Consider the following 27,358-nt stretch of genomic DNA (forward strand, 5'->3'; position numbering starts at 1 on the left):
TACATTTTGTCTCTGTATTTCGGTTTTTCTTAACTCACTGGAACCCAGCACCTTCAATCATTAGCTAGTGCTAGAGGCCTCAGGGTGGGGCTGAAAGAAGTTTGCCTTTCATAAACGTTTCATAAGCGCTCTCTGCGAGGTTTCTAGTTTCATCACTTTAACTCTGAAGTCCCCCATCCCTTTTGCAGCTTCCTTACAGTTCTGGACAGTCTGGAAGTTCAGACTTCATATTTTATGAGGTCTCCAAGTAATTCCATGTCTAGGCAATACTTTAATTTCAGAATTTTAAAGAAGGGAAGTTTAATAAGGAAGGTGTTTCATCAAGCTTAAACTTGCTCCAGAATTTATCTGCGCCTATGTTTGAATGTCCCTGTGAACAATTCCACTACCTTCCTGCTTACATCAACTCTAACATCTTTGACTCTTCCCATAGTTCCTTGCATTTGTAATGTATAACGCTTACCAGAGTTGAGGTTTGCCTCTGTATGTTTTCAGTATGATTAGCTGTATACTTGTCTGGCTATGGGTGTGTTTTTTCCTCATTGTATCTATCTCTATTGATACAGTAGGAACTATATAGTGTGCTACTTATTCTTACTGCCAACTTGACACAACCAAGAGTCACCTAGAAAGAGGGAACCTCAACTTAAGACTTGTCCAGAGCAGATTGGACAGTGGCCATTTCTATAGAATATTGTCTTTATCGGTAATTGCTGTGAGAAGGCCCAGCCCACTGTAGGTGGCACCATCCAGGTGGGCCTGGGCTATAAAAGAAAGCTTACTGAGGGAGACTGTAAAAAAACAAAACAAAACAACAACAACAACAACAAAAGCCAGTGACCACTCTTCCTCCATGGTTTCTCCCTCAGTTCTTGCTTGAGTTCCTGCTTTGACTTTCCTCAATGATAGACTATGATCAGGAAGTATAAGCTAAAGTAATAAAGTAATCCCTTCATTCCCCCAAGTTGCTTTTGGTCATGGTGTTTATCATCACAGCAACAGAAATAAATTAGAACATATAGTAAGTATATGTATGATAGTATGAGAGAGAGAGACAGAGAGAGACACACAGAGAGAGAGACAGAGAGAGACAGAGAAAGTGTTCATGCCTATGGAGGTCAAAGACCAATGAAAGATGTCATTCAACCACTCTCCACCTTATTTTTGATTCAGCATATCTCACAGAACCTGAATCTTACTAACTAGCTAGACTCGCTGGCCGGCAAACACCAAGTTCTCTTCTCTCCCCAGCATAGGGATTGCTGGTGCCACTATACCTGGATTTTTATGTGTGTGTGAGTGGGGGGGGGGAATCAATGCAGCTCCTCATGCTTGATTGGCCATATATATTTTTTTGTGAAAATATAGTCTAAACAGTTGCAGTGCCTACATCTAGCTAACCCAAATCCACGAGACAATGTTATCCACCTGGGCTCTTACTTCATGTTCCTTTTCAATAGACATGGATAGAATAAAGATCTTCAGGACTCTATCAGATTATATATAGTGCCAAATACCTATCTAGTATTTCTTTTTCATTCTTGTTTCCTAATATGCTGGGTGTTGTATCAGGGATGCCATATAAGCATGCTCTGAGAACTAAAGATCACATATATGAAACATGTGGAATGGTACTTGCTTTTCTCCCTGCATCCTCCCATCCACCCCCATTCCCGCTTCTTTTTTACACTGGCTGTCAGGTGTGAGACTCATCAAATATGTTCATTTTCAATTATCTTTGACCCTGGCATGAGGCCTCCATGTATATGCAACAAGGTGTTCTTGAAGAAAATGTGCATAAAATGATCAGTTAGAGGACCAACAGTGTCTCTTCCCTGCTGTGGACATGAGCCTGTGTATCTATCTTTAGCAGGGCCATATGCTGAGATTCTCACAGGCTCCCAATAGTCATCTCAAAGTCCCAGATGCTCAAGGAACATTCAGGCACTGAGTTGCTTTTCTGTCTCGGGTGGTGGTGAAATAAATATGTTTTGGTGAAAGAACACTGGGTGGGAGTCACCAAGATAGCTTCACCATCGGGTCTTTGATGTTCACTCTGAGAGTCATTCACTCTCCAGTGAAACCAGCATGCTGCGCCATGAATTTGCAGGAACAATTTCGAGTACTCAATATGATCTTTCTTTTTGTCTTTTTCTTTTTTTGCATGTACTTTGAAAATAGTACAGTTTCAAAATGTAACGATAATGAAAGGTAAATACCAGTGACTTATTGTAATATGTGACACAGAGGTATTTTATACTTGCTTCACTGCTACTGTGATAAAATACCATGACCTAAAGCAGTGATGGGAAGGGAAGAGTTTATTATAATTCCATATCACAGTCTGTCACTGAGGGAAGTCAACACAGGAATCTGAAAGAAGGTCTGCTTGCTATCCATACAGCATTACTCTGAACCAAGGAATTAACCTCACAGCCTAAGAAGGTTACATGGAGGATGCTCTATGGTTGCTGGGTAGCATGGTGTCTTATACTTAGCTGGCTTTCTTGTGTAGTTGAGAACCACCTGTCTAGAGAATGGTGCTGGCCACAGTGAGCTAGGCCTTCCTGCATCAATTAATAATGGGCACAGTCTCTCAAAGACATACTCACAGACCAACCTTGTTTAGGCAATCTCTCAACTGAGATTTTTCTCCCTAAATAATTATAGGTTGTATCCAAATGAGTTAAACCTAACTAGGATACCAGGAGTTAAATATTTTCCAAGATTTGTGAAAAGAGGCTAGAGGTCAGATGAAATGTTCTTTAAGGGTCCACTGATCCATGGACTCCTAAAGTCCCAACCATTTTAACTGTATCAACAATGACCGTAACTACAACCACTAGCCCGACTAAACATTGGTCTCACACTTTACTGTGTGCCAGACACTACTTCATGTGCTTTATGCAGGTTAATCTTTTGTCTTCTACAACAGAGTTTGGTTGCATTATTATCTTATTTTCTCAATGAAGAAGCAAATGCAGACACATGCCAAGTGTTTAATACACAGAGTCACTTACAGCAGAAGCAAGATTGGATTCAGGAACCTAAAGGTCAATCTTAACCACTGTCTATCTCTTTTGGTATAATAAGGAAAAAAATCTGTCCATCAAAATTAATTCTATTCTCCCTCTCCCTTCCCACCTCTCTGTTTTTTATTTTCTTATACAAACCAAGATGCACACCAAATCAACTCATCAGAAAGATTTTTCACTCAGAACCTGATGCTTTTGGATTTGGTGCCACAATAATATCTCAGAATATACATGTAGCAGGAATCTTAAAAGTTCTTATTAATAAAATCAAACCCGAGGCAAGTTATTGGGGTCAATGTTGGTAGATCAGAGAGACAGAACAAGCCACAGCTAACCTCACCTGGCCAACTTCTCAGCTGGCCCTGTTTCCTCAGACTGGAAGCTTCTGTGTCCTCATCCAGAATGAATCTCAGCTGAACTGCTGCTCGAAAGCCTGAAGCTTAACCAGCCACATGCTTAACCAGCCAAATACTTCTAGTTTCTTGTCCTCACACCTTATATATCTTTCTGCTTTCTACCACCACTCTTTGGGATTAAAGGCTGGCTTTCTGGGATTAAAGGCGTGTGTCACCATGCTTGGCTTTTTCCAATGTGGCCTTGAACTCACAGAGATCCAGAGAGATTTCTATCTCTGGAATGCTAGGATTAAAGGTGTGTGCTATCACTGCCTAACTAGTGGCTTTTCTGTTCTCTGACCCCAGATAAGTTTATTAAGGTACACGATATTTTGGGGAATACAATATCACCACATATACACCCTTGATAGTATGCAGGATCATTCATTAACTCAAATACTTTCTGAGCATTGATTCTCTTGATTAGTGACCCAGGGTGAGGGAGATGAATAAGACATGGTCATGATTAGTCCAATTGTTATAATCGTTAAGGGTGGTATATGTGCATGCTTGTGTGAGGGTACAAGTGTTCATGGATTTGGATATATAGGAATATACAGAGAACAGTGAAGAATGCCAAGTGTTTTCCTCTAGGGTTCTCTACCGTGTGTGTGTGTGTGTGTGTGTGTGTGTGTGTGTGTGTGTGTGCGCGCGCGCGCATGTGTGTGTATGTGTGTGTGCATTTATGAAAGAAAATTCCCTCAATAGGACTGACCAAAGATGGCATTAAACAAAAGGGCACTGTTGATGCTCTGGCAATTTAGAATGTTCGTGACCCTTGAAATGCTGTGATCTATTATGAGTCAAATAGTCTATAAACTTCATTTTAGGGTACACCTGTAATTTCACTACATAAACACCTGAAAAGTCTCTTCAGAATATAATTATCATATTTAAATTATGTTGTCATTTCTTTCATAGGCATACTGTCACCTTCCAAATCAAAGCTTTAGTTAATAAATTTATTAATAACCAAGCTATAAATTTAGAGTATATATCCAGTAATATGTATGGTTAATATATATTATTATTGTTAACAATATACAGTTTTTAATATATATTGTTGAGAGGGTAGAAAATGAAGCTAAGGAAGTCTTGCTAACAGCCCAGAAATTCTACAAGTTTATATGGGTTTCTGATAATTTCTCAAAGTAAATGTAAAAGGGTGACAAGAGTCACATTATCAATAAACTGTGATGAACTATAAGTTTCAGTGGTTGGAAAGGTGGAGAAAGTTGTTGAGACTCTGGGCTTAAATCATGTAGAAAGACAGTGAGAGATGTCTGTTTGCATAATTGTCATGGGTCTAGATGTCCCTATTTTAGAATTTTGTACATGTTCTAGCCTTGGTTGGCTCAAGTATGTAAGGATTTATCTAAATTCCCTGCCTTCAAGTGCAGAAAACTCTATCTCCGGTTTCTTGTCCACCTATTTTGTTTATATACACTTGGATTTATGGACATGGAAGTGTGAAGGGAAAGTTTGGTTACTCACAGGGAAGATACATGTCCCAGTATGGGCAGGTGATGAAGTGGCTTTTGAAGTGAATTTCTCAGTTGAGGGTCCGTAAGTCCAAAGCTCAAGCTCTTTGGTCCAGATTCAACACAGCAACACACATTCTCAATTAAAGTCCTAAGTCTTAGTCTGGGTTTTGTCTTTTCATAAAGTGCTAAATGTACAAGTGTGTTGTGTGCCTGTCTGTGAAAACAGAATGGGGAAAAAGAGAGGAGTAAGAAGAACAATGGATGGGAGAAAGGGAATCCTTGTCTTCAGGTGTGCATCTGCTGCTTAGCTCACTGTGGGACACTGGGATGGGATGATGGACAGGGTAATATAGAGATGAGATAGGGTAGGGGAGCAAAAATAATGCATTGTGCATGTGTGTACAATTGTCTTAGAACAACTTTGAATTAATAAAAAAGAATAAAGGAATGTCAAAATTATTTTAAGTAGGCTCTTGATATTTAATGTGTTTCTTAATTACTCTAGAATAATGCACTATGTGCTATACTAATTGGGTGGTTGGTGCTAATTACATGATTTTTTTGTTTATTTAAAGACTTACAAATAGCCCTATTATTCCTTTATGTGATTAAATAATGCCAAGTTTTTGGTTCTTTCTATTACTTCCATTTTTCTCTGGCCCCTTTCCATCCCTTTTCTGTTTTCTACTTTTATGAATTGAAAGGGATAAGAGTTAGTGTTCTGAGACATTGCCCCCAAAACTTGACCATAACACATCTGAGCAGGCAATAGGAAAGGCCAAGTGATTTAGGGCTTTCCAATCTGAGTGTTTAAGTACTTCAAGTCAACCCTTTAAATTGTACAGCTTCCCCTTTATTATGTAGTAAAGCTTGGCAGGAATGAAGCCATATAAAATATAAGACTAGGGCATTCTATAGTGAGAGATGGGGCGGGGGTAACCACAAAAGAAGTGCTTTCTTAGATAGAGGCAGAATGACAAGAAAAACCACTGGATGTTCCAGGTAATTGCAGCATGGATCTGATGACCACATAAAGTCACCGACTAGAAAGGTTTTTATCTTAGTCCCACCACTACTGGGAGTGACTTCTTTCAAGGTTTGCTCTGCCATCCCTAGATCGCAGAGCACTCCAGTTTCTCCCTCTGGTTCCCGTATCACGTCCCTGCCTCTAATTCCCCTAATGAGATTGTGTAATTTGAAGTGGAATCTTAATTTTTCTCTTCCATTTTTAGGACAAGATACAGTTGTTTGCTCTCCCCCACAACAGAATTCAAATACCCCAAAGGGCATGCCACACTTTGATAGTTGGTTATAATGACCTTTTGGGATCCTTATCTTGCCAGGTCCTTTTTGGTATTCCAAATTCTTGCTATGGGATGAGGCCCAGCCTGCCTTAGTTTACCTGGTGGTATATAGAACAGACTGTTGGCCATGCTTATGTTTGGGTTATTCCATGTTATAGAGCAATGGTTTTGATCTGTCACTCCGTTTTAAGTATGGACATCAAGATACCATGGATAGACAAATTTTTTTTTTTTTAAAATAAAGAATGATTTTCAGTTAAGTTTTGAATTTGAACTATACAGCCATTTGGGATTGGGGTTTCCGTTTATATAAATTGGCTTTTACAGCTATCTTGTAGCTTCACACATCAAACTTTTATTCAGATTGTGGTTTGTCTGTTGGCTGGATAGTGCTCATGCTCTGGGCTACCTCAGGGATCTGTGATCAGCCGGCAGATGGTGATCTGACTAGATAATAGACCTCGGCCATATGCACACACCATGTTCACACCAAGATGATGTCCAGAAGAGCATGATGGTGCAACTCTCCTGTTTTCTGAAAGACAAGCTCAAAACTTTCTCACTTCTTCATACAGTCACCAAGAGGACGTCATAGTGTCACAAGGCTGAGGTGACTTGAGTTGCTCTCTCTCTCTCTCTCTCTCTCTCTGTGTGTGTGTGTGTGTGTGTGTGTGTGTGTGTGTGTGTGTGTGTTCAAGTGTAATGTGCGCATGTATAGGGAGGCCAATATCATTCCTTGGGTGTCAACTACCTCGAGTTTTCAGTAAAGGTTTCTCTTATATTTTTGGTTGTGAGCCTAGCCTTTAATGGCTGAGCCATCTCTCCAGCCCTCAGCAAAGGTTTCTCAATCAGCCTGGAACTCAGCTCACAGGCTAGGCTGGCTGGTCAGCAAGCACCACAGATTTGCCTGTCCCTGTTTCCCCAGTGCTGGGATGATAAACATGTGATTCCACTCCCAGATTTTCTTTTCTATGAGCTCTAGGGGTCAAAAATCCAGCTTCTAATGATTGCAGGGCAAGCACTGACTTCAGTGATTGAGCCATCTCTCTCGTTCCTGGGGCTCCTGTTTCATTCTATGATTGTATCTATTTCTATCCCATTAGGGAACACATGCCCCAAGGGGAAACCCAGATTGAAAGAGTAAAGAACTAAACTCTTGTCTATGAAGGAGGTACAAGGTCACACTGTGAAGAAGCTTGCAGACTGGTGGCATTCAAGGTTACTTTTGTAACCTATTGTAGTATCAAGCAGATGAAAACAGAATATTCCTTGAGTAGTTGTGACAAATGACATGGGATATCTCATCCTGTGTACTCATTGTTCATTCATGTAACTCTCCCATCAGTGTGTGTGTGTGTGTGTGTGTGTGTGTGTGTGTGTGTGTGTGTAGAGTATTAGAAATAAAGAGATCATGAAACTACAAACAAAAAAAAAACCAAATAAATGAGCACTCAGAAAACTACCTCTGACCTCTGCTTTCAAGAAAACACTTGATACATGCATCCATAAATAAAAATACTAAGCTGGGTGTAGAAGTACATGCCTGTAATCCTAGCACTTGTGAGAGAAAAGTAGGAAGATCATGGGTTCAAGGTCATGTTCATGTACAGGGATTTCAAACCTCGGTATACTGCAGGGCAATATGAGGCCCTGTCTCAAAAACAAAAACAAGCAAGCCAAGTAAGAATTTCAGTTTATCTGTTTTTAAGCTGCTGTGACGGATGTCTTTCTGTATGCTATGAATATGTGTTGCTCTGAATGGTTGATAAATAAAATGCTGATTGGCCAGTAGCCAGACAGGAAGTATAGGTGGGGCAAACAGAGAAGAGAATTCTGGCAAGGGAAGGGAAGGCTAAGTCAGGAGATGCCAGCCCACCATCCAGGGAGCAGCATGTAATGACATATAGGTAAAGCCACAGAAAACATGGTGATTTATAGATTAACAGAAATGGACTGAGTTTAAGTGTAGGAGATAGTCAATGGTAGGCCTGAGATAATGGCCAGTTTTAATTAATATCAGCACCTGTGTGTTTACTTGGGTCTGAGCAGTTATAGGACCAGGCAGACACAGGCATTTTATAAGTGGCTATGAGACCTTGGTACTGGGTGAGCACAGGAAAACTTCGGCTATATTAAACAGACAGTTTTGAACCAAATCAAGACTTCTGTGTTTATATTTTCCTATAATTTTTAAAGTAATGGAAAGTTTTGAAATAGTGGGTTATAACAAAAGTATTCAAATCACAAGAAAACAAAAGCATCCTCATGTGGGAGTGTGATGGACAGAAACTCAGCAGTTTCTAATCAGTGTAAATCACACTGAAGAGAAAACATTTAGCCAGGACAGAAGCAAAGGGCAGACGATGCTTTCTTCCTGCTATGAACAATTGAAAGGCATCATGTTCCATGTAATCAGAAAAGACCTAGATTCTGTGCTTAGACAGAGCAAGAGGATTCCGACATTAAACGTGTTTTCAATCAACTATATTGAACTGTAAATTACAAACACATCATTTTCTGCTGAAGTGAACATTTCAGTGTGATTTCCAAAGTCATGTAACCATTGCCTATTCAAGATGGAAGGTGCTTCTGCCTCCTCAATCATTCCCTTTGTGTCTCTGCCCACATCTCATGAGATAACATCTGATTGGCTTTGTTTTCCAAGACTTCATATGTGCAGAATCACTCTGGCGTCTTGATCCTTTGACTCGATGTGGTGGATTAGACATTTGTCCTTACAGTGGCTTAGAAGTCAATCTCTTTGTGTTTTCTCTTGCCAGGTCACTTTCCCCTAAATGTCTGTAGCACAAATTGTCTATTCACCCATTAAATTAATTTAGTTTTCGTCTATCATCCATAGTGTATGCATTTATATATCATTGCTTGATTGAATCTATGATCTGAGTTTTCTTGGGGGAGATACGTTATTTACCTCATTGGGCTTTTGCTTGCATTTGTTTGATGATTAATTATGGAGAGATTCTTACTAAGCTTCTTGGATCCAACTACTTTGATAAAGAACAGTTTCACTCTTCTTAATTTTTACATTGAGTGTCCTGTCATGGGGTTGTACATTTTAAAAACACTAATCTTTATTCTATGTTCACATATCCACTAATGTTCCACATGTCAAAATATGTACAGTACTTGTCACCAGTTTTGCATTTTCATTCTTTTTGAAGCTTCTCGGTCCTTTCCTTCTTCTTCTCTCCCTCCCCCCCCTTCCTCTCTGACTCCCTCCCTTCCTTCCTTCCCCTCCTCTGTCCATCCCTTTGTTGGGGCAGTGCCTCAGTGTGTGTGTGTGTGTGTGTGTGTGTGTGTGTGTGTGTGTGTGTGTTGTGTGCCTGTGTACGCCAGGCTGTGACTGGACTTACATTCAGGCTTGACCCCTCATTCTCATCATTGTTTATCAGTTTCACGCGTGAGCTTAGATGGTTTTCCTTATAGTATAGTATGATTACTAATTTATTCCTATGGTCTATATATGTTGTGTGCCAAGAAATTTTTACTTTCTCCAAGGTCATGAATATCTTCCCTGTTTCTCACTTCTGAAGATTAAAATGGAGGCTGTCTATATCAGAACATTTTCTTTTCTAATACAAAACTTAAAATAGTAATTAACATCTGTGCACTGTTGTTAGTGTCCCATTAATTTTGATACAATTTCACTAGTCAACAATAGATTGTCATTCTTTCCTTGGTTTTCTCTGAGAGATGATGTGTCTAAGAGAAAGTTGTGTCATTTCAAGAAATACATTGTTTACTGTTGCTTCTAAGTTTTATCATTTTATCATTTAACAACATACTTCCTGTACTTCTGTCTTTTAGTATTTATAGAGAATAGTATACATTTGCTTTTAAGTTTGAAAATCATTAACTATAGGCATTTCCAAGCTCTGTGACAGCACATTCTACATCTGTAATTGTGTATCTTCCCAGTCTGTGTCCTCTTTATCTTTGGGAAATTTTCTACACAATATCTCTTAATATTATTTTTTCCAACCTCTACTTTATTCTGTAATGATAAGCATTTCAGCTATCTCATTTCTTGGCACTGATTATCCCTTTATAGTGTTTACTTTTTGACCATCCACAATGTTTCTCTGAAATTGCCTTTTATGTAGCCAATCTGTTATATTTTGCTTTTGTGTCCTGCTTTGCAGTATATCTCCTATGGCAGACTATCCTTTAATTGCTATGTTTAGAATATCTCATGGCATTGATATTATTTGATTTATAATGACAACCATGCTTTTTACTTACCGTTTGTTCCATCTTTCTTTTTCCTGATAAAATAATGACTTTGTCATTTTAAAGATTATACTGTATCTTTACTGTGACTTTTTAGAATTGCAGCATTTCATATCATTGTTCTGGGTACTATAAGTTCAAGTAAACTTCCCTTCAGTTTGAATTTTTCTTTCAAATGGTTTTGTATAAGTTTTCCACTAATGCACTTTCAAAGCTGCCTCTGATTTTTGAGCTATGTTGTCCAAGGTTTGAGATACCCCCTGTGCTGTATAGTCTACGTTGAAGGGTTGCTATTACTCCCTTTTAAATGTCAATGATCTTACAGAAAATTTCAAGTCAGAAATACATCTTTGTGTGTGTTTGTTTTTTGAAGCAGGTTCATAATTGCAGTACAGGCTCCCCTCCAACTATGGCAACCCACTTGCCTCAGCCTTTTGAATGCTTCCTCTTTTAGAAGAAATGTATATCACAGTGAGCACGCATTTATTGGGGGATCCTGATCTCCCGGGCAGATAGCATTTTCCAATGATTAGAGCTAGTTTGTTGCAAAGTTTGCCTTGAGGGTAGACTCTTTCTAGGAGATGTCCTTAGTTCCTCTTCATTTCAGAGTAACATCTTGACTTATGCACTCTTAGTAGTGTCCCCATTAATTTCAGTAAAATTTCATTAGTCAGTCAAAATAGATTCTCATGTTTTCATTGAGAAAACTATTGTCTTTTTAAATCAAACAATATCAATGTCATGAGATATTCTAAACATGGCAATTAAAAGATAGTCTGCCAAAGGAGATATCCTGCCAAGCAGGACATAAAAGCAACATGTAACAGGCTGGCTACATGAAAAGGCAATTTCAGAGAAACATCGTGGATGGTCGAAAAGCAAACACTATAAAGGGATAATCAGTACTAAGAGATGAGATAGCTGAAGTGCTTATTGTTACAGAATAAAGTAGACATTGGAAAAAGTAATATTAAGAGACATTGCATAGAAAATTTCCCAAAGATAAAGGGAACGCAGACTGGAAAGATAGACAATTATAGATGTAGGATGTGCTGTCACAGAGCTTGGAAATGCCTATAGTTAAATGATCCTCAAACTTACAAACAAATGTGTACTATTCTCTATAATACTAAGAGATGGAAATACATAAAGTATGTTAATGCTAAAAGGATGAAACTTAGAAGCAACAGTAAGCATGTGAAATGGCATGAGATGCCATGTTTCTTAAAATGACACATTTCTTAAAATGACACAACTTTTATCAGTATCTCTTGATGACCAGTTTTTCATCATCCTCTTTGTTTCTCTGTACTGAAATCGCTGATTTTCCAAATTTTGTTCTCAGATGTGGATTTTGTTCATTGGAATATGGTTTGTAAGTGTCTGGTTGCACACTGCTTCTGTTTAGTTCATTGGATTTCCTAGTTGTATAGTCTTCTAATTCTTACCAAATGTTGATGGTTTTTGACTATTGTTTTAATCCCTTTCTGTCCTCTCCCTCCCTTGGCACGTCTTTGCTTTTTCCTCTTGGAGTCTTCACAGTGCTTCATTTTCACCAACTATTGCTTGTGCATTGGTCTGTTTGTTTTTAAATATTGAATGCTGCTAATTCTATTCTGTCATGTCTAAAATTTTACTGTGTCTACCTTTTTCCTTTATTAAGCTTCATTGAGATGATTTCATCATGTTCAGGCTGCCATTTTAGCCTGTTATTTTATGCCAGTCACTAGGATGGTGATTTATAACACATGTTAGCAAATCACGTAGCATCTTGTTTCCACATATAGTTTTAAAACCACCGTATGAGCACTTCTTTGAAAACACATGTAGCACCCTCTTGTGCATGAACCACTCTCTTGCTTTCTCAACATAGAGCAATACTCTTTTGTTATAAGAAGAGGATTCCTTATTCTTTTTTTTTTTTGATGTTCATTCATTTGATTTTCTGTGACAGAAGATATTGCTTTGTAACTTAGAATAAAAGTGCACTCACTATGTAGCCCAGATTTATCTTGAACAACACGGATGCCCCTGTCTCAGTCTCCTGACTACTGGGAGGGCAGACATTCACCACCTTAGTTAACTTTTGTATTGGTTCTAAGTAGTCAAATAACTATGTTGACCTAAAGATAGTCACGTTAATTAGAATTAGACCAAATATAATTGACAAGTATCATTACTAAATATAATTTGTAGAATTATTTATTAACTGTTAATCTTTTTTGTTTTTTAAAAATACTTTAATTGTATTGTTAATTGCGTGTATACATGTATGCTGTGTGTGGGTATGTACACATGAATGGCAGGGCTTTGGGAGTCCAGAAGAGGGCATCAGGTCCTCTAGACCTGGAGTTATTGAGAGAACCAGAGGTGGTTCAGGGAACTAACTGGGCTCTCCTTGTAAATAAGGAAATGCCCCTTATTGCCATCTTTGCAGCCTATAACTATTGTATTATATTCTTATTTAAACTATTTCATTTGATACTAACAGTACCTTGTGAAAAACAGTATTCCTTTCTGGGCTCTGTAATTCCAATTTTTATGTTTTAGGGCCTAGAAATTAGAAGTCCTGGGAGTTATAAAGTACTTATTATTTTAATATTTTGATGTCTTGTAGGGGATTCTACTTTCAAAGTTGCTTCATTAGTGCATTAAGTGCATTTGTGGGATGTAAGGCAGTAGTAAGAAAAAAGTTGGCCATTTATGACTTGTTGAGACTGTTGTTCTTAGAAATGATTGAGATGCCTTTAAATTTTCTCCAGTGTAGCACCTGGCATATGGTAAACACTCATTAAGAGTTTTTACGATTGTTTTGCAAATTAGATGTTCATTAATACAAAAGTTACAACTACACAAAGGGAAATTTTGTTGATCATGGCACGTAACGTGACATTAAGTGAAGGATTTTGCCCTTTTAAAACATAGAGTCCATACTGGCACATTGATAATATTATTATTCATCAGGGAGTGAATGCAGAAAAGAAACAGAATTATTTATCCCACAGATTCTCCACAAGCATATGGCAGGTGGAATTGCTTTTCTGCCTCTTTTCCTGTCTTAGAGACAATACACTCTGGTATATCAATTTAAACACATTCAACATTGTCCTAAATTTAACTGATGAGGGATGATGGTCCTGATGGTGGAATTGTAGCAAATAAAGTCAATAGGGTTCTGAGAAGTTGCCGTTTGATTAGCATCATTATGAGCCAGCTTCCGTCCCGGAGCATGGCAGGTGTTTAATTACATTTTTTTTTTCTCACACAGAATCATGGCTGGTGATCTCCTGAGACCTGCTCCTCCCCTACCTCCTGACAGAGGACCCCAGGTACTGATCCTTTAAAGTTCCCAAGTAGATTTCCTTCTGAATGGTGCCTTACATCTCCTTCTGTACCCACTACATATGCAGCAGCTCGCCTTCCTTATGCAGAGGTCTTCATAAGAATAGTCTTCAGTTTTCCATATCCCCTGAAGCCCCTCTAAAAGGGTTTCAGATTGAGGATTACTGAAATGATACAGAGATACCAGTTTGAAAGCTGAGAGCGCTCTGTGTTTCCATTGTTTATGCATTTTGGGGTCACGTCTAGAAATCACGATGATCCATAGGCATGTCAGTCAAACTAGAAATGCAGCCAGGTGAGCCTGAGGTCTGGTTCTGCATTCAAATGTCTCTAAACTGTAAAGAATGGAATGTCATCATCTACCCTGTGCTTAGAAACCCCTGGTATTGAATCTAAAGGCTGTTAATATTCAAAGGAAGTGAGAAGAGTGAAGGGACTCGAGAAAAACCCAGAGTCTTCTTCCTAGAAATCAATAGATGAGACAGAAAAATGGAAGTGAGATTTGGAGAACTCAAAAGTTCCAAGTTAATTCCATGACTAGATCGGACTGGAAAAATGTTTGGTCCCTTGCCTAGCAGTCTTTGCTGAATAGGGAGATAATTCAGTACGGTTTGAAGTTGAAGCTTGTGACAATTTTCAAGATATTCATTTTATCTCTTGCATAAAGGCAGGGTTTCAAAATAAATGGATTTTCAGAAATAGAATTTTATTGATGAGATGGTGTTTCAGCTCTGTCTTCAGAGAAATTTCACAGAGCTCATCAAGGTGTGATTTAAAATAAACTGCATTCACACTGAGAGCCATCTTGAGAATGTAGCCACCTTGTGTTTCTCAGCTCCATTAAATCAAATAGAGGAGGCATGGGAGAACCTGTGGTAATGCTTATGTTATTGTGGCAAATTCTACTTTAGGCTGAGGCACAAGCACCAGGAATCAGATTCCAGATGTAGTGACTGCCACATGTCAATTCTCCACATACGGGAGAAAAGTTCAAGTATTCTAGGCAGAAAAGAGCACTGAGGATTCATGAGTTAGGCTGGCCCTGCTCAGGACCAGCACTCACACTGGTCATCCTGGGAGAATCAACTGTAAAAGAAAAACAAACAAAAAACGGCAAAGGTGCTCTGGCGAATCGAGTTGCTGGGTGGAAAATCATGACCAAATAGTTAACCAAGTTATCTTTCCTCTGTGCATGTACACAAATAAAGAGGAATCATTGCAATTGTTTAATGATACACAGGAAGAAGAAATCACTTTGAAACAAGAATGCAATCAAAACGCCTGGTCTTAAGTGCTCCCAACTGTACCTATGTCCTCTAAACAGTCTCTTGACCCATCCCCATGTCTATCTTATCTCTATAATGAAACTATTAAACATGTAGATTCCTGGAATCCCATCTGTGGTGGTTTGAATAGGTATGGCTCCCACAGACTCATGTGTTTAAGTGCTTGGTTCATATGGAATGGCAGTATTGGGGACGAGTGGCCTTGGAATAGGTGTGGCCTTGTTAGAGGAAGTATGTCACTGGAGGGGGGTGGACTTTGAGGTCTTATGTGATCAAGCTATGCTCAGAGTGGCACACAGTCTCCCCTTGCTGCCTACAGATCAAGAAGTAGAACTCTCAGTTCCTTTCTCCAGCAATATATCTGCTTCAAGATGTGTATGTTAAACAGAAACTAAAGATCTGTATTCAAAGGGCTTTCTTGCAATGTTTTTCATAAAGAACAAAGATAGAAAATATTTTTCAGTGATAAATTGGTCCTAAAAGTTATATCACACAAATACCATGGGATAGAGCTAGTAGAAAGAATGGAGTAGGGTTTTTATGTGTTTACTGCAAAGAATTGTTAACAGCTTTGAACTAAAATCTGTATAGATATCTTAATTTTTATGTCACCATTCAAACATGTTTTCATATTTTTACATGTATAAGATATATGTCGGTATATCAAGCATGAGCTGAGGTAAGGAAGATGTTGGTTTTCTTTACTTAAAATGGTGGTAATACAGATGACAGAGGGAGGAAGAATGCCAACACAGAGTGAGCTAAATGCAAACATGAACTTAGAAAGAGTAAATGGGTTCTTTTGATTATTTCTTTTATTGTTTGAGATGATAATATAATTACATCATTTTCCCTTCCCTTTTCTCACTCTAAATTCTCTCACATGTCTATTGGTGAAATTACTCTCCGTCAAATTCACTATCTCTTTTTCCTTTAACTGTTGTTACATGCATAGATGTATAAGTATAAACATAAACATTCCTAAATATAACATGGCCAGTCTGTATCATGTTCCTTGTATGTATGTTTCCATGCCTGATCATTTGGTAACTGGTGCGCTCTATCCTGGGGAAGACTATTTCTCTTACTCTTAGCTTTCTTTAGTAGCTGGTAGTTCTTTGTGTGAGGTTGATGCCTCCTGGGATTTCACATGTCCACCCAGAATGTCTCTTGTCCTTATTCAGCTCATATTCAGGCAGTCATGGTAGTAAGACTTCATAGGTATAGATTCTGACATTCCTAGGAGATATGTGTATGGGGTACACACACACACACACACACACACACACACACACACACACACACACACACACATACACACACACAAACCATTTTCTTTAGAGTCTGAGGAATACATGTATGCCTACGATCCTTTATTCATTTTAAACTGATGTCTAGTATTTGGGTTAAAAAGTACAAATAATAAAGTTGGATTCAACCCAACAGTATATTTACTTATTGGTTTGAACCCTTGCTCATTTCATCTGTGACTTATAATAATTTACAATGAAAAATGTAGCACAACCTGGAAAATAATTGAGAAATGCACAGGACGGGGAATCCAGATGCACTCTTTCAGTTCTATTTTTATGAACAATAATGAGATCTTACATTGGTTATCTGGCAAGCCACTCATCACTGAAGGGTTTATGCACTCAAGTAGAACTCCATCAATATTCTTACTGGGTTGGGTCCTTGATGAATTTGCCTCATTTATCTCTGTGACAGAGTAGCGAATTCTTTCACTTGGACAAACATCAAAGCATTGTTGAGTATTGTCAAACTCAATAAGTCAGTGGTAATTTCATGCAAGGAAAAAAATTCGTCATTTTAATTGAATCCCAGCAGAAGACCTAAAGAGAAAAAGGTCTATGGCATAAGAGTTTAATTGCTTCAATTTTTCCATCTTCACATTTATTTAATTTGACACTTGAGTGAGCTACCTAGTAGAGGAAAACATCCCACTTGGGACTTACTCTTTCTGGGCCATGCACAAGTTTCCCTCTAAGGACCACAAATTAAGGAGTTTGATGCAGATCAGTAGACAGTATGTCTGAATCCACAGATATCCCAAATAATAACTGTGTTCTCGAAACTAACAGATAAAATAATATATTCAAAGTGACATTGTGGGAACAAGAGAGATGGCTCAGTAGCTAAAGGAGTTTGCTCCGCTTGCAGGAGACCCGAGACAGTTCCCAGCATTCATACTGGGTGGTTCCTGACCCCTGTACCTCCAGCTTTAAAGCACTCTCTGGCCCCTGCCGAGAAATCACACCCCCACGCACATATGCTCACATGACACACATATACATAATAAAATAAAGTGATTTAAAATGTCCTAAAAATGGCACTGTCTGTGGCGATGTAGTTCTTAGCTAAGCTTTCAGACAAAAATGAGTTGGCCTCTTAAGGCAGTGAAGGGAGACAACTTCACTTCGGGAACCCCCTTCCCCCTCCAGTTACTGAAGCAGGCCTACAAGCATTACTTCTGGAAAGGGCCCATCCCCACCTGTTACCAGATCCTCCTCTTGTATCTGCTTATACCTCAAGTTCAAATGTCTTGCCAAGGTGAGAGGCATCATGTCCTCCATCAAGCCCAGATGCGGACTTAAACACATGACACCAAAGACTTGGAAAAAGATTAACAACTAAAATAATAACAATAAAACATTGTTTTCTTGGAAAGAGATTAAGAACTAAAATAATAAACAATAAAATCTCGTTTCCTCCTTGATGAAGACATTAATACCCCTAGCCTATTAAGTAGGGAAACATTTTATATAATTGTTTTATCATTGATTGCTTCTTTCTTAACCCCCACCTCCTTCTTTTTTTTCCCTTCTTGTATTTACCAAACATTTGTCAATTTCCTACTATGAGTCAGGTACTGATCAATTTATTGTATATATTGATTTTTTTCTCTTGTTGCTTTAATAAATTGCCACATGCTGCATGGCTAGAAATAACACACATTTATTATCCTTGGTATGTAGAGGTCAAACATCCAAACCAAGCCTTATACAGTTAAGCAGGGTATCAACATGGCTATGCTTTCCTGAGCCCGTCCTCCTGGGAGAGAATGCCTCCCCTGTTGCTAATTCTAGCTTTTGGTGTCTGTCATGTTCCCTTGACTGTGGTCTTATGCACGAGTTGTTCCTGCCTTGTTGCTCTTCTTGTTCTGTGTTAGATTTTCTTTTGCCTTCTTTTTCTTGTGGCATGCATGGTGGTAGCAGCCCCCTGCCCCAGCTCCAACATCATCTTCCCACTGTGAGGTCCTCAATAGTGTATATGAAGTAGCTTTTGTCATAGAAGGTAACATTCTTGGGCTTTAAGAATTCAGAACCAGGGATCTGTATGGACATGTATTCAGCCTGCCGCCGTGGATATTTAACGCGCTTGTGTTCTCACAGATGCTCTCCCTAGGAACATGTACAATTGGGAGAATCTCAGAAAATATGTTAGATATATACTTTCATAGTATTTTTCCTGCTAGGAAATGATTTAGAATTAATAGATTCCAACTATTCATTTCAGGCCATTGAGTAGAGAATCAGTGTTTACTTGGATATATGGAAACATATTTAAGCCAAGTAAAAGTATGGGTGTCTTTCTATATCTGGGGTAGTCTGGACAATGATCACCCATCATACACACACACACACACACACACACACACACACACACACACACACACACCTTTATATTCTAGCCCAGGGATCCTGTAAATATTTATGTGGCAACGTGTTTTCTTTCAACCAACCAATATTGCTGAAATAAACTAATTGTCCTGAATTGATGCCATCCCTAAACATAAACACAGTGAGAGGGAGAAACCTATATGTGACCGATGACAGGAAGGTGAAGTTATCCTCACTATGAAAATGTGAAGATAAGAAGCATCTGCCCTCTGGGGATGAAGAAAGATGTTGCCTTGAACCAAGGCATGCAAGGAACATGGCTTTGGAATCTGGATAATGCCAGGCAAAAGATATTCCCTAGGGTCTTTGGAGGGAGCAAAGTGGTGACAACCTTGATGTGAACCTATTGAACTGATCAGGGACATTTGACCTTCAGAACTGACAATGAATAAATGTGAACAGTCTGAAGCCAAACAATTTTTAAAAATTTATTAAAACAGTGGTAGAAAATGAATGCACTTATTTTAAGGTCTGAATCTTTTCTGTAATTGAATGTACCAGAAAGCACACTGGCCTGAAAGGTCTGGGGCAGACTGTGTAACTGATGCTTTCTCACCAAATACAGACCACTTTTGTCTCAAGCACAAACTCTTCTATCTCTACCATATGTAGCATGGATTCATTTCATATCCTAACTACCTAAGTGAAAGAAATCCCCACATTTCCTCTCCTGTGTATTATAAATATTTAAATAGATAGTAAGGAGTAATCCAATCAGGAAAATTGCACTGCTGTAATTTACCTCTCCCTGAACTGAATTATCATCCAGAAAGAGAAAGTCATGAGACAATCTATTCTATTCTACACATTGTCTAGCGACCTAGTTCCAGTGCAGAGCCCAAGTCAGGAACACACATTGCATCTCTTTTCATGGCTCATTAGTCTCCTTCATTCTGGAACAGCTCCTCTGTATTTCTGGGATTTTCATCACTTGTGACTTTTTAAAAGTATTGCCCAGTTGTTTTGTGCTGGGCCCCTCGGAGTGGATTAACCTGATTGTTTCCTCATTATTATTGTTCTTAGGGAATTCATCCTAGGCACTAATCACATAGAAAGGATGTCATGTCCTTGCTAGTCATTGTAGGAGAACGCACATTCAGTTAGCTAATTCTACTTGGAGAATGTGAGGGAGGAGTATGTGAAAGTTCATCATAAAATATTGTAATTTTGCATAACTCTAAATAATAAATTGCAGCTTCAGAAATCTATATCCTTTATCCATAGTGCATCAATGGGTGAATATGTACATGTAAATGTTTAGTTTTGTGACATAAGGAGCTGAGTGAATTAATAGATTTTTAAAGTGGCTTACATGTAATAATGGAGAACTGAGGGATAAAGCATGGTAGGTCAGAGATAGTACTGTTTGACTTTTCCTGGGAGCACGTGAAGAAACCTCTGCTTATGCCAGATAAAAATATCCGTGCTGAGCTAAATTATTTCACCAACGGCCAAGTTTGCAAATGAATGACTTTACTGGGCAGCTTGCCCAAGTATGAGTGAGGGTTTACTTCCAGGACATCAATGACAGAAAGATAACTTCATCATCTAAAAGCCTACCTCAGCGTGGGTGACTACTCACAAAAGTTGTAAACCAGAAGCTCTCTGGACAACTTGTAGGCCACTCAACTGGTCAAAGTCTCCCATAGGCAACTTGGAGAATCTTCCCTCATCAGCAGTCTTTACTCTGGGAGTAAAGACTTGCCTTGGAGTTTTATAAATTTTAGGAACTTCCTGAGATTTGTGAGTTGTTTATTTCATAAGTCTCAGGGAGTCTTGCTATAGGATAGAATGTTTCAATTTGGATGAAATTGCTAAACAATACCTAGGGCTCCCACAAGAAAGCATTGATTTGTCTCTGTCACTTAGTAATGGTGTGATCTTGAAAAATACAGCACCATAATGACAATAAATCAGAATTTACTGATAATTGTTGTGTTCCATGTGCTGTTGGAGTGATGTGTATTAGTCCACATAATCCTTATAACAACAGTATGAATTTTATAATTCTGTTATTGACATTTTAATGTGTGACATTAAACAGCAGTGTAGTATCAAATTACTTTAAAATCACAAAGCTAGGAAGTATTGGACTCAAGAATTAACTCACCTGACTCACAAGCCTTATATGGGTTATTTCTGTTCACATACCTCTTCTACAACATTGTTAACTATATCTCTATGATCTAAAACTGGAGGTAATAGCCTTACCTGTGTTGTAGAATCTATGACTTAACAAAGAAGATCTTTTAAATGTATGTTTGTATCCTTTAGGCATATGATAAACAATAATCTTATTATTTTGCAGTTACCATTGTGCCTTTGAGTTCCTAGGGATGGGGAGAAAAGGAGTACCAGGAATTTTTACTGTATCCTACAGAAACCTCATGCACAAATACAAATTCAAACAGTACCCAATAATTCCATTAGTGCCCCTCTCCCTTCTATAGCAACCCTTCTCTCTAAAGGGATTGTTACAGAGAGGTGGATCTTCACCTAGTAATACAGTGACTCCACGTATGCCACCTGAAGACATTCTGTTCTGAACTCAGCAAGAATCTATCTCAGCTTCACCTAACAAGGGTGGAAAGAAGTCCCTCTGGCCCAGGAGCTGATGAAAGCTCAGTTTAATACCTTGATTCTGGAAGGTGTTTCATGATCCCTCACTGATTGCCTTAGTCCAAGAAGAGACTTGAATTAGAAACTGCTTAAAGTATTAATCATAAACCAGTTCCTTTCATTGGACCCCTCCTTCCATCCTCACAGAATAAAGGCCCTGGGCTAGAGAAACTCTAATGGAGTTAGAACTAATAACTGTATCATATTATAAATGCTTGATTGTTAGGTTTCTTGTTAGTTTTGGCTTTCAGAGCAGGTGTTGAGAAATCAATCAGCTATTAATTAATTGTATTCTCAGTGCTGTGTTAAATATTCATGTTTTCATAAATTACACAGTATTTTCACCCAAAGGTCTAGACTTTCAATATGAGTCTTCCTTCGCTTATCTTTTGTACAGTGTCGTCTTGCAGTGTTCATAGTCTATTGATGTAACCAACCGTCTTATTAAATAAGAAACACAGAAACAATGTAAAAGAGAAAGTCGAGAGGTCAGAGCTCAGAGCTAAAATCTCACCCTTCCGCCTGCCGTGTCCCAGCTTCCCGAAAGAGACCTATTTCCTGTCTGTTCGTCTATTTATAGTATTTTGTTCTGCCTTCTCATTGGTTGTAAACCCAAACACGTGACTGCCTCGTCACTGTCTGAATGTACAGCCCCCTAGGTCTTAAAGGTATATGTCTCCAATGCTGGCTGTATCCCTGAACACACAGAGATCTATGGGATTAAAGGCATGTGCCACCACCGCCACACTCTTGCTATGGCTCTAATAGCTCTGACCCCCGGACAACTTTATTTATTAACATACAATCAAAATCACATTTCAGTACAATTAGATTACCACCACAATAGTCTAGCCCTTTTCTGGTTTCTTGTTAAAAAACCAATTATTCTATAGAATTTCAGATGACTTTGTATAAACTTTATCTGCTAATAGGTGAAGGAAGTCTACACAAACTCTTTCTCAACCTGCCTTGTTGACTTCCTGGAGCAATACCAAAGGACACAAGAAGTTCACACCAGTGCTTGGTGAGACATCATTTTTTTTTTTTTCATTTTGATTGTTTCTATATGCAAAGGTATTCAAAAGACCTGAGGAAGAATGCATTTGCTTTGAACCTGTTCACCATATGCCACGCATTTTAACATCAAGTTTAAAAACAAGAAACAAAGGAAACAGAAGACAGAGCCAGTGAGATCATGAGACTCTTCCTTACCTCATGTTTTCAAAGTTGTAGTTAACTTGAAATTAATATCAGAGAAATAATACTAAACTCCCAAGTCAGAGGAGGACGGTTGATAACATTTTGACGTAATTAGCTTGTTGATGTTTTTCAGAAAAAATAAAACCAGTTTAATAAATAGCCCAAATTCCATTTTTTTTTAAAAAAAACTTTTATTAAATTTGTTCTTTGACAATGTTATAGATGGAAGTTTCTCTGGTCCTGCCTGGCCCTGAGATCTAGACAAATCTCCCCTACCCATGGTCCTGCAACTGCTTATAAAATAATTACTCATAGGCTTGTATTAATTACAAACTCTATGGCCTTCAGCTTCTTGCTATCTATCTCTTTTATCTCAAATTAACCCACTCCTACACATCTATATGTTGCCACATGGCCATAGCATTACCAGTCTGCTGGCATCTTTTTGCTCATTTGGCGGTAGCTGGCATCTCTCCCGAATCTGCCCTTCTTCTCTGTATCTCTGCTTGGATTTCCTACCTGCCTGTAAGCTTTCTTGACATAGGCCAAAACAGCTTTATTTATTATCCAGTGGGAACCACACATATTCATAGCATACAGAAAGACATCCCACAACACAATGACATTCTTGTATACCATGCATTCTGATTATTATATCTCCCTGTCTTCCTCCACTACCATTCCAACCCTATTCCAACTTACAAGTCCCCTTCCCATATGCTGTGGTAGTTGTTTGTGTATTGCTTTATCTCCAACAACAACTCTCTAATATATGCTTATACTTACACTTTCTTATAAAGCTTACTGCAAGATTAACCAGAGGTCAATTGCCTTGTTTAAGTTAAATATCTTGCTTCCTTCTTTGATGAAAATTCTCAGAGCCATTTTAATATTTTATTCATGTGAATTTGGCTCTCATCAGCAATAGACTTCCCGTACTTGTGATTGCATTTGGTGAAGAATGTAAACTCTAATTGCATAACCAAGAATCATTGACACCATGTTCTACACACAGAATCCTCTTAAATTGAGACACTAGGACAAAGAGCAATGAACCTGATTTGATCTTGTGCCCAATTTGCTGAGATCCAGCATGAGAAAGACAGATACATACAGATTAACTGAGTGCCAAGGAAGCAGTGTCCTGTAACTTGTTAGGTTGTTCCTAGACTACTTGGGGTCTTTTAGCAGAAAGTAAATCTTTCTAAATGGGACATCAGGAAAGCCTTTGGATGTAGAATACTATATAGAGTGTAGCTTTAAAAACCTACCAAGTCTGAATGTAGACAAATTCAGAGTAAGGATGTTTGAAAGAGAATAGATAGATTGAGGAGCAAGCCATTTGTATCATTTGAAAATTAGATATAATTTAATTAGGCCACAGAGAGTAGAGGCATTCTGTGGGGGATTTTAAATACAGATGGGTACAGTAATGGGAGTCAAGTGGTTAGAAAGATGGATTCTAATCCCACATTTTAGCCTTATGTTGTTCACATTGAGTTTGCACTGTTTATGTATTTAATAAAAAAGAATGAGGCACAGCACATAGACATAGAGAGAGACAGGCAAAATACACAGATTGAGCTGCCTCAGTATTTTTCTCTAGGCCAAACTGTAATAAAACACAAGAGAGGCAGAAACGTCTCTTTAATACTCTTACAGGTAGAAAGGGTATTGCAGAGGGGAAAAATATCAAATTCTAGAATTGTGATTCCTTGCAAAGCAGTGGTGTCACTGAAGTGGCTCTGCATGTCAAGCTTTTCTTTTTGAAAGATGCCTGGAGAAAGACAAAGTCAGAATGCAATTCTAGGAGGAGAATAGGTTTGCAGACCCTATCATCTCTTCATTTTGCCTCTATGCAAAGAAAATTGTATCTCATGTTCCAAGTCACAGTACATTTGTCCTCAGATCATTTTATTCCATAGTCACCACCACCAATTTTCTGTCAAAATGTTTACATTATCCTGGGGATCTATTTCTGAAGCCAACAAAAATTGTTAGGCTGAAAGAAAAGGATTTCGGTGGACTTATGATGTACTTTGGCTTCCTTGTCAAATTTGAATGCTGCTCACTAATTGTGTACCCCTGAGAAAATGTCTCCTGATCATTTGAAAGAGCTCCTTGGAATACCACATTTTATTATTTTATTATTCAAGTCATTGGGAAAGGTGACCTTGAACCTCACTGATGGCGATTTCACCTCCATCAAATGGCTGATCAGATAAGATAACTACTGTTTCTCTTTTTCCTCATTATTTGTTGAATAAACACTTATGTGTGGTGGGATGGTATATCTGTACACTGTGAATATATGTTGCTACCATTGATTAATAAAGAAGCTGCTTTGATGTATGGCAAGACAGAAGACAGCCAGATCGGAAATCCAAGAGGGATATGGGGAGAAGAAAGATGGGGTCAGGGGAGAAAGATGGAACACAGGTAAAGCCATGAGACATGTGGCGATACATAGATTAATAGACATGGGTTAATTTAAGATAAAAGAGCTAGTTAGCAATAAGCCTGAGCCATAGACCAAACAGTTTGTAATTAATACAAGCCTCTGTAAGTTTGTTTGGGACCCAGCATCTGTGGGACACAGGAAAACTTCCGGCTACACTGATGTTTATATAGCTTGTCCTGTGAAGAGTGACTTGTTTAAGGCCCATTGATGATGGATATTCTTTTCATGATTAAAATGTGTACTTTCCTACCTCAGAGTATGGCAGATACATGTGCATATATGAAATAGAACAACATGAGCCAAAGGTTGTTGACTTGTGTGATTTTTTTAATCATTTTCTTTCTTCACAACTCTTCTTTTTTCCTTCTAAATCTCAGTGGTTCTAAAAACTTTTCATTGAATAATTTAAAATTCTTGACTCCAAAGTCCAATGTTTCATTTTGACAATGGTAGGAGCTTTCAGTTCACACTTGGACTTGTCTTTCCTGGCCTGTTTAATCCAAATGCTTGGATACTGTTGATATATGGGTTGCATCAACCCTATATATTCTATATCCTTAGCATTACCACAAAGAAAGAATCTTTTCCTTGGAAAATTATAGGAACAATGACAAATAATTAAAGGTGTAATTTATGTTTTGTGTATGGGTTTTTTTGGTCTCCAATATCTTCCAATGTTATGGTAATTATTTCATAGGAAAGACCCCCATGACGTTATTGAGAATGTTTTAAAGGAAATTTTATACAAATGAGAATTCTTGCTTACTAGAAATATTAAGTGACAGGTGCGTGGGCATACACCTGTAATACAATCACTTAAGGGGTTGGGGAAGGAGGATGGAAATTTTGAGGCCAGCCTGAGCTGTCTAAGGAGAATATCTCAAAAGAACAGCCCAAAGGAAGAGTAACACAGAAAAAAAATCACATGAGAAGAGCTAAATGCCATGATATAAAACTACAGACAAGTTTTTAAGGAGTAATTTTAGTGGAGACCTTTACAATAAGGTGGTATCATAAAAGCTACAATCACAGAAATGTGCTTCTAGCTTCACAGTTTTCTTTTCTAGGATAATTAGCATCAGCAGTGCATATAGCAAACAGTACCTTCTGTCTACATCAGCATGCTACTTGTTGTGTCTTAGCTGCATCGTTCTGAACATGATTCATGACTACACATGTTATCCATTCTCCCATCCTGATCTATAGTATGGCAGAAGAGGACTGCTGCTTATCATAATAGATGTTAAAATTGCTATAATTTCCTTGACATGGAGGCATTCTGCCCTTGATACTTGTCTATCGCTCTGAATCTCCCTGATTGAACTTTGCATTCCTAGGGTATAAATCTTGATATGAACTTCTTCAGGGGCATTCAGTGAACAAAAGAAAGCTTTCCTGTGTTTGGTGGTTGGAGTCTAAAATTTCCATGGTAATATCTGTGAAAAAAAGAGAATTATTTTTGGTTTTGCACTGTGTCCCTCGGTTTTGGGAACCCTCTCCTCTTTGGTTGTCACTGTTTGAGCTGTGGAAGTTTGCATGAGGTAAAAAAGGTCTGATGGCTGGATTTAGCAAGTTGAGTACACAGAGACATGGAGAGAAGTTAGTTCAGGGATGTCTGGGCTCTCTGTGGACCAATCCAGTTGACATGTCAATTGGAAATTACATGTTTAAACTTGGAGACTGGAGAATCTTCCAGCTTGAGTATGAGCCATTGAAATATAGATAAAAGTAGGGGACCAGATGGTAATATCAAAAGGAGTAAAAAAAAAAAAAAACAGACAACCACAAATTAATCCTGAGCAATAACAATATACAGGATTTCGAGTATGTATGAAGGAATTCACACTGGACTAAAATTATATTTTGGAAGGTTTTTTTTTTCTTTTCATTTTTCATTTTTTCTTTCCTTTTTGAGAGAATGGGGAATGCACTTAATTTGGAGTTGTCATGTGTATAAGAGACATGTGGTAATATTTAGCTCATCAGAATGTTTTGTGAATAGATCAGGACCCTTAGCAGGTCTGAATCTGGGCGATAATGAACAGAATTATTGCTGGTATCTATTGTATAGTGGGTGCTTATTCATATTCTGCAGGAGAGGGAAGGCTGGATTCAGGCTTTGAGGCTTTAAGTAATTTCTCTGTTTTGGAAGCACCCAAATCATCTTTCTTACGTTATTCATTCAGTGGGCTTTTCTCCATCTGAAGGGAGACGTCTTGGCAAGTGTGAACGTGCTTCCATTTTCTTTCTTGTTAATTCCTTTCATATGATAAATTGCAG

This window comes from Peromyscus leucopus, chromosome 22 (assembly GCF_004664715.2).
Source record: "Peromyscus leucopus breed LL Stock chromosome 22, UCI_PerLeu_2.1, whole genome shotgun sequence".
Lineage (NCBI taxonomy): Eukaryota > Metazoa > Chordata > Mammalia > Rodentia > Cricetidae > Peromyscus > Peromyscus leucopus.